The 12,950-nt window shown below is 37.0% G+C and overlaps 1 pseudogene; it reads right to left on the bottom strand.

Moving 5' to 3' along the window:
* Positions 1 to 11,744: 11,744 nt before the first annotated feature.
* On the bottom strand, positions 11,745 to 12,354 carry LOC101714287 (phosphatidylinositol N-acetylglucosaminyltransferase subunit P pseudogene; annotated as a pseudogene).
* Positions 12,355 to 12,950: the final 596 nt, after the last annotated feature.

The following is a 12,950-nucleotide window of genomic DNA, read 5'->3' as shown; positions in this document are numbered from 1 at the left end:
AGAGACATCATTTCTGGTTTGTGTTTGGGTCATCAGTTGGCTTTAACTGGCCCTGCAGATAGACTTCAAACTGTTAGAGGAATTATTAAGGTAGGCTTTTTAAGGGACTGAGGATTGAACTCAGAGCCACATGCATGCTAGGCAAGCATGTCATCATTGAGCTACATCCCCAGCCCTTTTTATTTTTTATTTTATGACAGGGTTTGCTGAGATCCCCAGGTTGTGCTTAAACTTGTGATCCTCCTGCCCCAGGCTTCCAAGTAGCTAGGATTATGTGTCTACCACCAGCGTGACAGACCAAACAAAATATTTTTGACAATATTTTGTGCATTATTCATCCCTTATTAGTACCTATCAAACAAAAATTAAGAGAATGCTTTAATCTTGCTATACTCTAAAATTTTCTAATCCCTGGTACAAAACCGCCCCCCAAAACCCAAAACATAGCTGCCAGGGATTTAGCTCAGTGGTTCTGCCACCTGCCTCGCAAGCACAAGGACCCGAGTTCAATCCCCAGTGCCAAACAAACCAAAAAACCAAAAAAAAAACAAATAAAATTTTCTCTACTTGTGAACAGTTGAATATAATAATACTTCCCATAAGGGTAATATTTAGGATTCAACTGAAATTAGTGTTCAAATGCTAGAAAAGACAACTTGCTTATGCTGAAAGAATAAGAGACCTACAAATGTGTAATACTACTACAATTCAATTAGAAATCACTTACAGACTTTTTAAAACTTCAAAAAAGCCATTAATAGATCAGGGTTTAGAAATTTATATTGTTATGCTTAATCTAGAAGCAAAGTTAGATTCAAAAGCTGAGTTTAAATTGTTTAGCTTTTGGGGAGCCAGGGATTCAGCTCAATGACACACCACCTGCCTGGCAAGCACAAGGTCCTGAGTTTGATCCCCAGTACCAGAAAAAAAAATTATTTAGCTTTTTATCTATGTATCTATCTGTCATCCATCTGCTCTATTGATTATTGATTTAAACTCCTAATTCAGTTTTTTTCATGGCTTCAATTATCTTTAGTTTCCTATTTTTCCTTGAGTCAATTTTAGTAGAAAAAAATTGGTATTTTTAGGAAATTATTCATTTTGCCTAAATTTTCAAATTCAGTGATAGAAAATCTTCAAAATATTCTTTCAGTTTTAAAATCTATGCTGCATTGAGAAGCTGAGCCAGTCCTAGCACCTGGAAGGAAGCTCCCGCCCACCATCCCAAGCTCCTAGGGCAGAGAAGCTGAGATGGTCCCAGCACCTGGAAGGAAGCTCCCTTTCTGCCATCCCAAGCTCCTAGGGCAGAGAAGGTGAGCCAGTCCCAGAACCTGGAAGGAAGCTCCCCTGCCACCATCCCAAGCTCCTAGGGCAGAGAAGGTGAGCCATGTGGGTGCCAGAAACACCCCCCTGCCCCCATGGAAATGAGAAGACATGTAAACAAGTCTCAAAAACAGACTTCTGGATCACCTACAGCAACACCAAAGGGAAACGAGATGGAACAATCTGATACTCAACCACCTGGACTCTCTGAACTGGCAACAAAAGAGGATCTGGGAAAAATGAAATCAGAAATAATTACTCAGATAACAGCAAAGATTGTGCTCATGGTGCAAGACATGATTAATAAATCTAGAGAGGACACAGATAAAAAAATAGAGGATCTGAGGAACATGATGGAATCCCAACATAGAAAACAAATGGAATCCATAAAACAGATGCAAACAGATTTCCAGGAGATTAAAAACTCCATCGAAAGTCTGCACAGCAGAGTGAACCAACATGAGGATAGAATTTCAGATATAGAAGAAAAGATTGCAATTAGTGACCAGGAAAAGAAAAATTGCTTTAAAATTGAAAGGGAACATGAGAAATCAATCCAGCAGCTGCTAGACGATGCAAAGAAGAATAACATAAGACTGATTGGAGTCAATGAAGAAAGAGGAGAGAGTGCAGATGACATAAAAAACCGTTCACAGAAGTGATGGCAGAAAACTTCCCAAGGAGAGGAAAAGAACTTGACATACAGATAAGTGAGACATATAGGACTCCAAATAGCCTTGATCAAAAAAAATCTACACAGGCATATAATAGTTAGAATTCCAGAAATCCAACAGAAGAACAAATTTCTACAAGCAGTGAGAGAAAAGAAACAAATCACGTACAAAGGGAAGCCCATCAGAATCACAGCAGACTTCTCAATGCAAACCCTCAAGGCAAGAAGAGCTTGGAGTGATGTATTTCAAGCTCTAAAGGAAAACAGCCTCCAACCCAGATTGATGTACCCTGCAAAACTATCTTTCAAAATTGATGGAGAAATAAGATACTTTCATGATAAAGAGCACCTCAGGAACTTCATGAATATCAAACCAGCACTCCATAAAGTTGTAGACAATACCCTAGGAAAAGACAATGAGGATCACATCCCCAGGAAACCCAGCAGAATGAATCCACTGGGCATGACAAATTAAATGCAAAGGGGGAGAATCCAACAAAAAGAAAAAGTCATGACAAGGCTTTTAAAACTTTTAACTTTATCTCCCTAATCTTGTTATTGTACTGATGAGTATTTTTCTGATTGTAGAGTTGCACACCTTTCCTTGTGCTGTACTGGCTATTTATCATCTTCTTATGTCTACTTTTTAAATGGGTTGTTTATTAATGAGCTCTAAGAATTCTTTATATATTCTGGTCATAGGTTATATGCATTGTAAATATGGTCCATTTAAGGACTACTTTTCATTTTAATGATGTCATTTAAAGTTCTAAATTTTGATGGAATCTCATTTATCAATTTTTTTCTTTTATACATCATGTCTTTTGTATACTAGGTAGCTCTTGCCTACCCTGAATTCATAAACATTTTCCCTTATCATTTCTTCTTAAAGTTTTATACTTTTAGGCTTTCATATTTAGGTTCATAGATGCCTTCAAGTTATTTTCATGTATGGAAATAAAGGGTTGAGGTTAATTTTTTATATACAGATACCAGGTGTTCTAGTGCCGTTTGCTGAAAACACTATCTCTTCCTCAGCTCTTGAATTGAGTTTATATTCTATAAAATGCTAATGTTAAATAATCTTTCAAAACTCAGTGGACCATATATGTGTGGTTCTGTTTCTAGATTATCTGTTTTATTCCAGTGATCTGTATGTCTTTCCTTACACCAACACTGCCTTGATTATTCTAGCCTTAGAAGAAGTCTTAAAATTAGGTACTAAACGTCTTCCAACACTGTTTTTGTTTTTGTTTTTTAACTTTTCTAGGTCCTTTGTACTCCTACATAACTTTTAAATATCAATATCCAATTCTTCATTTATAGCAAGTATACACAGATCTGAATTTTTATATATACCTTGTGTTTTCTAGTCCTGCTAAATTCAAATACAAGTTCTAGGGGCTCCTAGAGATTTCTTAATATTTTCTCTGTAGATGATCATTTCATCTACATATAAGGATTTTGCTTCTACCTTGCCAGTCCTATCCTAATTGTGTCATTTTATTGCCAGACTATTTTAGTGGGGCCTAGATTTCAAAGTTTAATGGACAGATAAAGAGTGAGCATATCTGCCCTTGTTCCCCACCTTAAGGAGAAAGCATTGTATCTTCTCCATTCATATAAGGCATTCTCACTGGAAATATGGAGCACATGTCTTTAATCTGTTGAGAAGGTTCTATTCTACTTCTGGTCTCCTGATAGCTTTTACCATGAACAGCTGTAGAATTTAGTTCAATACTTTTTCTCCAACTAGTGACAGGATCATATGGCTTTTTCCTTTCTTCTGTTAAAATGATGACTTTTGGGGGTGGATCTTCCAATGCTGAACCAACACTGCCATCCCTATAACAAAACCACTTTCTACATACTGCCAGATCTGACTTCTAATAGTTTGTTTTGTTAAACAAATTTCTATGTATGTTCATACTTTTTTCTTCTATTATCTTTATCCAGTTTTAGGATTAGCACAATGTTGAGTTCCTAAAAGGAGGAGAGGAAGTGTTTCTTCTTTTTTCTGCTTTAATTGTTTGATATAATTTATCAGTTAAAATGTATATGAGCCTGCTGTTGTCATATAGGTAGGTTTTCAAGCTAGGAATATACTTTCTTTAATAGGTGCTATTTAAATTTTATATTTCCTCCAGAGTTAGTTTCATTAATTTGTCTTCCAAGGTACTTCTTAGAAATTGTCAAATTTATTTCAAACCAGGTTTTTGAAATATGCTTTCTATATCCTTTTAAATTCTGTAAAATCTGTGATACTGTCTCCTAGATCTTGATATTCTAATATAAAAATGTATAATTCATATTGTGTAACAGGAAGTAAAGGTCTAAAGGTGCAGGGTAAGTGGGAGGGGTAGGGGAAAGGAAAAAACGGAAAAGAAAAAATATGAGAAAAGGAAAAAAATGGAAACAAAGTCTTTGCAGGTAGGGAAGTGGCGGAGGGGGTGAAGGGAGGGCAAGGAAAGGGGGAAGAAAAAGAACCAAGATACTCATGTAATGGTACAAGATCCCAATGATGAATGTCACTGTATTATATACCTAAAATGTACCAATAAACTTAATGGGGAAAAAAATCTATACTGCATTTATGTCCTCTTTCATAATCCAAATTTTAAAAAGATGTTATAAATCTGCCAGAGATTTTCTTTTCTTTTGTTTTACTGTTTTTAAAAATAATTAACATATGCCTTGGTTGTCTCTATATTTTATCAACATTTTATCTTTTAATAATTTCTTCAAATTAAAATATCTCTTTTTCTATAATTTTTTTCTTTTTCAAATTGCTAAACTACCTATGAAACTACCTAGATTTGACACTTACATTGGTATTAATGACTATTATTATTACTATTCATTTCTCTCTTTTCTATTATTAGTATTTAGACTATATATTTCCCATTTAGTTTATTCCACAAATTTGTTAAGTACTTTCAACATTCTCCTTCAAGTGGATGCTGGTTTCCACTGTGATAATTTCTTTGATGGATGACTTACTTGAAGAATGAAGGCAACTGTACTGTAACAATTAAGAGGACAGGCTGTAATACCAAGTTGCCTGGGCTTAATCCCAACTTTGACATTTATTAGCAGTGTAACTTTGTATAATTTCAACCCTCTGTTCCCTTAGTGTGCCGCTTAAGCTTGACTGTATCACTTTCATTGGCTTGGAAGCCACTCAGGGGACTGGTGGAACACACTCCTGAATGTGTTTGGGTGGGTCATGGAGACATGACTTTGAATACTAAAGGTGGTCCCTGTTCTCTTCCTGTCTGGCACTGTTCCACTGCTCTGCTTCTGGCAGCCATGAATTGAGCAATTTTGCTCTTCCACATCCTTCTGTCATGACTGATATAGGGTGTATGATATATGGACTTCCAAATAATATAAGGAAAATATTATAACTCCCAATCTGCTAGATATTTGAAACACCAAGTTCATGTTCTCTAAAACTGAAGAATGAATTCTAGGAACAATGGAGGTTAAGAGTAGGAAGAATTTATTGAAAGAAAGATAACTTCTATGTAAGAGAGACAGAAGAGGGGCTGGGAAAGTGGGCTGCTCAGGACCCCACTTCTCAGGGGATTTTTATGGAGGAAAGCCAAAAGGTGAGGCAGGTGCAAAGTGGGACAAAACTATAGTCAACTAATAAGATCCAATGGAAAATAACAAGGTGAGTATGAGGTGAGAAAAAAATATGCCCAACCAATAAGATTACTAGTATAGTCACTTAGGTAATATTGATTAAATGGGGATCAAGTGGCAAAGCAAGTCACCTAGCAAGCATTCATGGACTGAGCAAGGATTTCTGGGAAGGGATGGGTCAGGGACCTTTCCTGGAAGAGATGAATTAAGGTCTTGATCCCCCACCCAGGTGATTGATACCTGTTTAGAATATCAGTTACCACTGTTCATTCCTAGGGGAAGTATGTGGATGTGGTCAGTCCTTTTCTTGAAGCCTGCCCTTCAGTGAATGTGTCTCTGGCCACAATTGTCTTCTGCGTTGACTGCCTCCAGGGCCTGGTACTGCCTGTCTATAATATATCTAATTAACTTATGTGTCTACAATATCCTTTTATTTATTTATTTATTTATTTGCCTTAGAAGCAGCCAATTGTAGACTGAAAATGAGCAAATTAAAACTCTTCTCCTTCTATTGTGGGTGTCAGGTATCATGCCCTATCAATGGGAAAGCTTACTAATACAGAAAATTATTACCAGATATGGGGTTGTTGCTGTCTCTGTACCTCACCATGCAGTTTAGAAGCTTGTGGATTGGTTTTTCTGGAGAAATTTGGAAAAGTTTAAATGAGGGCTAGAGAAGCCCTAGAGTGCTGTAAGCAGAGGTCAGAAGACCAGAATGCTGATAGGAATGTAGAGTGTAAAGAACAGGCTCAAGAAGTTTCAGTTGGTAACAAGGACTCCATTGACAGTTGGACTGGAGGCCATGTATGCTATGGTTTTATAGAGAATTTCTCTACATTTTTCCCATGTCCCGAGACTTTATGGGAGTCTGAAATTAATGGTGGTGGACTAATATAGGTCTGGTGGATAAAATTTCAAAGCAGCCCATCATCCAAGGTGTGGCATGAGTACTACTGACTGCTTTTACAGCTTCATAGTGAGAAATTGATGATGAAAAGCAGGGCACAAAAATTTGAAAACTCAAATTTTTCCCCACAAGGAATCATGTGTAAAGTTGGGGCCAAAGCAAGTATGACTGTTTAAGAGATTAACACCATTAAAAGGAAACCAAGTACTTTGTACAAGGACAAAAAGAAAAATGCATAGAGGGCATATGAGAAATCAGAAAGCTTCCACCTATTGCAGGCTCAAGGGTGCAAAGTATATATCTTTCATTTGAGAAAAGAGTTCTGGGACTCCTGTTTGATAAAATCTTCCTAGGGAACTAGTTCCATGGGATTCATTTCATTGTGCTTAGCCATCCAGGTATTCAGAGATCACTGCTGCCATGGTCCCAGGGGGCCTGGCTACTTCTGCTGACAGTAGATTTGTGGCATTGTCCAAGTGATGCTGGTTTTACTACAATGCAAAATGCAAGAGTTGTGGGGTCAATAACGTTTTCACCCTGGTTTTAAAGGAAGTCCTGGGAGGCCAAGCAAGGAGCCTTTGAGGGGACATGAAGCTGTGAGAATAAAGCCAAAGGTACAGTGGACACCCAGGAAGTCAAAGATGCCAGATACATGGAACACCTGCCAAAGAAAGCTGCAGGCTATCAGTGGGAGCCAGCCCAAGAGAGGCTGTGTAGGCTGCAACCAACTGACAAAGCCATAAGGGTGGAGCCACCCTTTGGAACTCACATTTTACCACTGTGTGCCCTGGATTTTGGATATGGGGCTATAGGACTTTTACAGGATGTTTGCCCTGCTGAGTTTTGGTCTTGCTTTGATCCAATTCTTTTCTATCCCCAATTCCTCCTTTTTGTAATGAAAATGTTTACTCTGTCATTTTACTTTGAGTTTATGTAATTTGCTTTTATTTTTACAGAGGTTCACAGCTAAGAGTTTGCCTTGAGACTCTGAAGAGAAATGGACTTGGACTTCTTTTTTTTTTTTTTTTGGTACCGGGGATCGAACTTGGGTCCTTGAGCTTGAGGGGCAGGCATGGACTTGGACTTTTGATAAACTCTGGAACTGTGGAAACTTTGGAGAGAGAATTATTTCATTTTCAGTTTTACACAAGATGGTTTTATCATTTTAGGCAGAATTATGACCCTGTGTTTATTTGAGGATTATACATGGTTTAAGATGTGTTTGAGTGCTAAGCTGACAAGTGATGGTGTGTGACAGTTAAGATTGATTATATCAACTTGATTGGCTTAGGAGCTGCCCAAGGAATTGCTGAAGCATACTTCTGGGTGTTTCTGAGTGGGTCATGGATGTGGGCTTTGGGTACTGCATGTAATCCTTGGCCCCTTTCTCTCTGTCACTGTTCTCTTGCACTGCTTCCCTGCAACCCTGAACTGAACAGCCTTAACTCTCCACATCCTTCCTCCACAGTGTTTCTTCCTTGGAGCCAGCTAATCATAGACTGAAAGTGAGCACATTAAACCTTTTCTTAAATTGTGGGTATTGGGTGTCAACTCTCAGTGATGGGAAAGCTCAGCTTCTTTATTGGTAGAATAAAGATTATAATTATACCCATCTCATAAGTATTGCAAAAACTGATTAATAAACATAACATGCATAAAACAGTAAGTAAAGGTTAGTTGTGCTTGTAAATTTGCAAACACAAAAAATTTTGTGATGTTTTTAGCTTTTTTAAAGTTATTGATTTTGGGGCCTGAGGATATAGCTTAGTGGTAGAATGTGTGCCTAACATACTCAAGGCCCTGGGTTCTATCCCCAGCACCAGCCCCCCTCAAGATGACTTTTTTTTGGTACCAGGGATCAAACTTGGGACCTTGCACCTGTGAGGTGGGAAGCGGAACCACTGAGCTAAATCCCCGGCCCTCAAGATGACTTTTTTCTGTTTATTATTATGTTTTCAAAAATTGTTGTTTGTGGTGCTGGCGATAGAATCCATACACCTTGTGTATGCTATAGAAGTGCTCTATGACTGAGCCACATTCCTAACCTTTTCTTTTCTTTTCCTTTCTTTTCTTTTCTCTCTTCCATTTTGTCATTTTGTTCTCTTTATTGAGATGTAGTGTTTGTTGCTCAGGCTGGTCTTGAATTCCTGGGCTCCAGTGATCCATCTGCCTCAAGCTACTGCATAGCTGGAGTCTATAGGCCTGTGCCACCTGGCTTTGACATTTTGTGGTCAGAGAATGTGCTTTGTATGATACAAATTCATTGAAAGATTTGGATAGTTGCTTTTGGCCTGGTACATAGTCCAATTTTATAATGTTGCACACTTGTACTTAAAAATGTACACAGATTTTCATTTATTGAAAAAGCTCAATTTTGTTAATTATGTTATTCCAATTTCCTCTTTCTAATCTTTCATTGGTTTAATTTTCCAATTACTAAGAAAAGTATATTAAAATCTCAAAATTTTTCCTCTATTCTGTCAATTTTGGCTTTAAGTATTTTAAGCTGTGCTGTTCAGTGCATATACATTCGGAATATTTATATTGCTTTGATGAAATGAAAATTTTATCATAATATAGTAATTTTATTTATCTATTTTAATTTTTATTGAGTTTATTGGTACATTTAGGAATACCTTATTATCACATTCATCATTGAGAATTTGTACTTGTACATGATATATCTTGATTCTCATTTTTTCCATTCCCCTGCCCTCCCTTCAATCCCTCTACCCCCCATATACATAAGCTTTATTTCCATTTTTTCCTTCTCACTTTCAATTTTTTTCTTTTCTTTCTTTCCTTTTCCCTGCCCCTCCTCCCTAGTTGGCCTTTCCCTTTAAGCATTTTCCTCCTATTTCACAATATCTATTATATAATTTGGTCCTCACTTATACCTTCAGTTCTCACACCAGAGAAATGATTCTGTATTTACACAAGTGTGTCCTATTTATTTCACTTATGAGTATGGCCTTAAGGTGCATCCATTTAGCTATAAAGGTCTCAAGTTTATCTTTCTTTATGGCTGAGTAGTACTTCCTTTAAAAACAAAACACATCTTTGTTATCTACTCACCAGTTGATGGGCTCTTGGACTGTTTCCAAGATCTAGCTATTACAAATGGTGCCACTATAAACATGGGCGCACATATGTCGCTGTGGTATGATGCTTTTCAATCTTTGGGGAAGATGCCCAGCAGGGGAATAGCTGTGTCAAATGGGACCTCTAATCCTAGATTTTTTTTTTTGAGGAATATCCACACTGATTTCCACAGTGGTTCCACCAACAATGGAGAAGAGTTCCTTCCTCCCTGCAGCCCCGCCAGCATTTGTTATTGGTTGATTTCTTCATAGCAGCCATTCTTTCTGCAGTGAGGTGGAATCTCAGTGTTGTTTTCATCTGCATCTCTTGAATGACCAGTGATGTTGAACATTTTTTCATATGTTTATTTGCTGCTTCTACTTATCTATCTGAGAAATGTCTGTTCATTTCAGATGCTCATTTTTGAATTGAGTCTTTAAATTTGGGCGTTCTGATTTTTTAAGTTCATTATATATTCTAGATAGTAGTTCTTTATCTGAGGAATACCTAGTAAAAAATTTTTCTCACATTGTAGGTTGCCTGTTAAGGATGGTTCAACATAGATAAATCCATAAATGTAATATACTATATTAACAGAGTCAAGGACAAAAACCATATGATCATTTCAATAGATGCAGAAAAAGTGTTTGACAAAATCCAACACTGATTCATGATAAAAGAAAACCCTATAAAAAATTGGAATAGATGGTCTTTATTTCAACCTGATAAAAGCCATCTATGAAAAACCAACAGCCAATATCATACTAAATGGTCAAAAACTGAAATCCTTCACACTAAAATCAGGAACAAGACAAAGATGTCCACTATCACCACTCCTGTTCAATATAGTTCTGGAAACATTAGCCACATCAATTAGACAAGAGAAAGAAATAAAAGGAATAAAGATAGGAAAGGAAGAAATTAAACTGTCCTTATTTGCTGACAACGTGATACTCTACACAGAAGATCCCAAAAACTCCACCACAAAAGACTTCTAGACTTAATTGCCAGATTCAGTAGAGTAGCAGGATACAAGCTCAACACTCAAAAACCAATAGCCTTCTTGTACACAAATAAACTCACTGAGAGAGAAACTGGGGAAATGATTCTTTTCACAATAGCATCCCCGAAAAATGAAATATCTAGGAGTCAATCTAACAAAGAAAGTAAAAGTTCTCTACCTTGAAAACTACAGCACCCTGAAAAACTACAGCACTCTGAAGAGGATATAAGAAAATGGAAAGACATCCCTTGTTCCTGGGTAGGAAGAACCAATATAGTGAAAATGGCCATACTTCCAAAACTGCTATATAAATTCAATGCAATCCCGAGTGAAATCCCAACAGTATATTTCACAGAACTTGAGAAAACAATCCAAAAATTCATTTGGAACAAGAAGAGACCTAGAATAGCAAAAGCAATTCTAGGCAACAGAGACATGGCAGGGGGTATCACAACTCCCACACTATACTAATAAAGCTACTTTGATAAAAACAGCATGGTACTGGCAAAGAAACAGACCTGAGGACCAGTGGAACAGATTAGAAGATGCAGAAACAACTCCAAACACACTCAGCCACCTCATCTTCGACAAAGGAGCCAAACATCCTCACTGGAGGAAAGATAGCCTCTTTAATAAATGGTGCTGGAAAAACTGGATTTCGACCTGCCAAAGATTAAAACTAGACCCATGTCTTTCACCATTCATTAAACTAAAATCGAAGTGGGTCAAAGATCTAAATATTAAAACAGAAACACTAAATCTGCTGGAAGATAGGTTAGGTAGAACTCTTGAAGACATTGTCACAGGGAAAGACTTTATGAACAAAACCTCAGGAGCACAGGAACTAGCACAGAGAATAATATGGAAATTTTAATTATGTTTAACTTTTTAACCTGTTTTGTTTGAATCCACTGTGACTATATGAGCTTTCTTTCTTTTTTTTTTTTTTTAACATTTTCAATATTTAATTGAACTTTAAGAGATCAACATTCATATTTTTACATCTTAATACTGGGTATTAATAAAAGCAATAGTCAATATAGTTATGGTTAAAATTATTCTGTCAAAAACAGAAATAAATGCTTGATATTGGTATGTTTATACATAACTCAATTTTTGGTGTAAGGTCATTTGTTTGCCAGAAAAAACATTTGGTTTACTTCATTAATAGGAATATCTCAACGCTGGGATGGACTCTTCTTGTTATTTCTTCTGGTGTTGATTTTTAGCATAGTTATCTATGATTGTACGAATGGAGTTGAGTGGAGAGGTGCTCATCATGTTAATTCCAAATAAGAGTACATAACCGATTATTACAGTAATGAGGAGGTAGACAGGCAATGCAACTGCCCAGTACTTTTGAGGCCAATAGGTTAAGCCTAAGGAGAGTAGCCAAGTTTCAGGAATGAAAGCCCACACAAGATAAAGTATGAAGCCAAATTAAGAGCTTAAGAAAAGTACAAAGCCATAAATCGCTCTTTCTGGCGATGGCGAAGGTGAATTTTCCACCATTTTCCCCATGGCTTTGGACAGTCGTGAGTGCTGCGTAGGTGGACGCGGGCCTCTTCGACCCCTCCACCACCTCAGCGGAGAGTTCTCTGCGCAAGCGTCAGCCTGGGACACGCAGTAGAGGACTGCAGCAGAACCGAAGGCGAGGCCGAGGCAAGACGACCGCCCCCGCCCAGGGCCCAGCGAGCATCGAGCTTTCTTTTGATTAGTGTATGCTTATACTATTTTCCCTACTTTTTATTTTAATCTCTACTTGTCATTATGTTTTAGGTTATCTCATGAATAACATAAAGAGGGACTTTTAAAACTTCAGTCTAACAAACTGTATTTTAAGTAGTAAATTTCATTCATGTACATTTATTATGATTAAAGATTTTGGGCTGGTTTCTACAATGTGTTTTGTGCTTTCCATTTTTTCTATGTGTCATGGTTTTTCTTTCTCTTCTTTTGGGATAATTGTAATTTTACCCCTTTGCTTTTCCCTTAATTAGTTTGAAAATTAAATATTCTATTTCTACTATTTTAGTGGTTTCACTAAAATTTTTAACATCCATACTCAATATAAAAATGTTTAAAGCTAATCAAGATATTAGAAACATGGAATGCTTTAACTTAGATTGTTTCCCACCTACTATCTTACTTGTTTTTGTTGTTTAGAAAGTTAGTCCTCTCTTTCTATTCCCCATATTATGCATTACAGGGTTTTTTTTGTTTTTTTTTTTGGTTTTTTTTTTTTTTGGTACTGGGGATTGAACTCAGGACCTTGTGCCTGTGAGGCAGGCGGTGAAACCACTGAGCTAAATCCT

The sequence above is a fragment of the Heterocephalus glaber genome, unplaced genomic scaffold (genome assembly GCF_053883595.1).
Source record: "Heterocephalus glaber isolate CG9 unplaced genomic scaffold, H.glaber_assembly_v1.0 deba00001431, whole genome shotgun sequence".
NCBI classification, from domain to species: Eukaryota; Metazoa; Chordata; class Mammalia; order Rodentia; family Bathyergidae; genus Heterocephalus; species Heterocephalus glaber.
The sequence above is the reverse complement of the archived record's forward strand: the minus strand, read 5'-3'. Positions and strand labels throughout refer to the sequence as shown.